Source organism: Cervus canadensis, chromosome 8, assembly GCF_019320065.1.
Source record: "Cervus canadensis isolate Bull #8, Minnesota chromosome 8, ASM1932006v1, whole genome shotgun sequence".
Lineage (NCBI taxonomy): Eukaryota > Metazoa > Chordata > Mammalia > Artiodactyla > Cervidae > Cervus > Cervus canadensis.
In genome coordinates, this window is record NC_057393.1 from 80,387,252 (window position 1) to 80,389,484 (window position 2,233).

At 40.4% G+C, this 2,233-nt stretch overlaps 1 pseudogene; it reads right to left on the bottom strand.

The window, feature by feature from the left end:
• Positions 1–304: 304 nt before the first annotated feature.
• Positions 305–1,668, bottom strand: LOC122446582 (annotated as a pseudogene).
• Between the last annotated feature and the right edge of the window lie 565 nt (positions 1,669–2,233).

The window sequence follows — 2,233 nt, forward strand, 5'->3', positions numbered from 1 at the left end:
TCTTAAGACAATTACACTAGTTATTTTTCTGGAAGATGCATTTAACATGCCAACTCTATTCACAAAAATACATTGTTACATTTGTGTTGAAAAGCCCCACATAGCACTCTTATGTGGGGTATAACACACATACCTGTAACTCAAAGCTGCTCTCAGGGACTACTCAACTAATGAGAAGTTAGGGAAGCACTTACTGTGTGAATGGAAAGAACTGTACTCTCTGTATAACAAGATATTGTTTTGGAGACAGTTGATAAAAACCATACATCCTTTTTGTTGTTAGGTCACAATGAGGCACCAAAATTAAAAGCAAAAATTACAGGGTAAGACTTAACATAACTACTAGGAGGGTCAAAGGAAGTGAAAATGGGACTAGGCACAGGGCAGTATGAATTAATGAACACGGGAAGGACAAGGATGGGGAGAACAATGAGCATGTGCTAAAGATACTAGGGGAGAGGATCTGGTGAAAATCTTGATCTTAGACAAGCACCTAGGTAAAGAAATAATGGGACAAGATTTCTAAAGCCTGCTATGTGCTTAAGCGTCATCCTCACCATTGGCGCTCTGTCATCCTCCCCTTCCTCAGCCTGATCAACTCCAGCTGGTCATCCCCCCGATCTTCGTTATCATCATCATCCAGTAGGTTCCCCTCCTCAGCAGAGTCTGACCCCTCTGCATCCCCCTCAGACTCCATCTTCACATTAGTCTCATCTTTCTTAAGGGAGTTGCTGCACTGTTCCTCTTCTGACTTATCATTCTTCATCTCTATTCCTTGGTTGCTCTGTTCCTTTTCAATTTTTTCCAGGATTTCCAATAAAGAATTCACCTTTTTGTTTTATCTGGGTTAACACCTTCTTAATAGTCTGAAGGTCATCTCCTTTCAACTTTCCAGACTAATTTTTTTTTCCATTTATTTTTATTAGTTGGAGGTTAATTACTTTACAACATTGTAGTGGTTTTTGCCATACATTGACATGAATCAGCCATGGATTTACATGTGTTCCCCATCCCGATCCCCTCTCCCACCTCCCTCTCCATCCCATCCCTCTGGGTCTTCCCAGTGCACCAGCCCTGAGCACTTGTCTCATGCATCCAACCTGGGCTGGTGATCTGTTTCACCTCAACTTTCCAGACTTAGAAAAAGATCCCTGCTGTCTGCTCTTAGAATTGAAGCCACTTTTGCCCCTTCATGAGGTGTTTCCTGATACACACTGGCATTTTGAGGGCACAACAGCCCAAGCAATAGGAGGAGGAGGAGGAACACGTGCTGGGTAACTGTACATTCTGTCGTAATAATCCCGTTCAAAGTCATAGTCCAAGTCAAAAGATGAGCCTGATATCTCTGCTGTAGATCATTTCACACCTGCTTTTCCTCAGTTCACTTTTGGCTCTGCAGCCAGATTAGTATCTAAAAACCTGGCCAGCAATCATTCTGCCATTCTCTCCTACTACTACAGCATCCTGGGCATTTCTCTCATTAATGTACTGAATGAAGGGAAAGCCCTTATGAACAGAGCAACCCACAGTTTTGCTGTATTTTGAGAAGCTTGCCTCCATGTCAGATTTCTTGACCACAAAGGTATTGAGATTCCCAATGAATACATGAGAGTTCATGGAGTGAGGATCCACCTTGTTGGTAACATTGCTGGGCATTGTCGTTGATGATACGGTGCCTCACAAAGCTGAAAAATGTAGCTGAAGATCAAAAAAATCTCCCAGGAAGGGGAAGGGAGAAGAGGTTGGATTCTGAATCTCCTACCCCTGGGTTCTACGTGGAGAAGCTGATTGCTGCTCGAGGTCAGCAATGCGGTGGCAATTGCTCAGTCTTCACAAAAAAATCCAATAACTTTTTAAAAAATTAACGATTTAAGCTTTCTTACGAGGCAAAATAAATTTTAATAAAAGATCTATATATGTTTCAGGATATTTAAGAATATGGATCTAGATGAAATTAAGCCTAAGTTTAGGACAAATAGAGAAAAGTAAAATTTGATTAGGAAACACAGGGCCGTAATGATAGTCCTTATAAAAAAGAAAATTATAAATTTGGAAAGTATAGTACATATAGACTTATCTTCCTAGGCTAGTATCAACATATATTTTACAATTTTGGTAACCAAATCTGTCAAATGCAATAAGAATCCAGATATGTGATATCGGTTCTAGTTAAAATTCATGACAACCGAGCACACTAAAGGGAACTTAGGCATAACAATAACAGATAACTGAT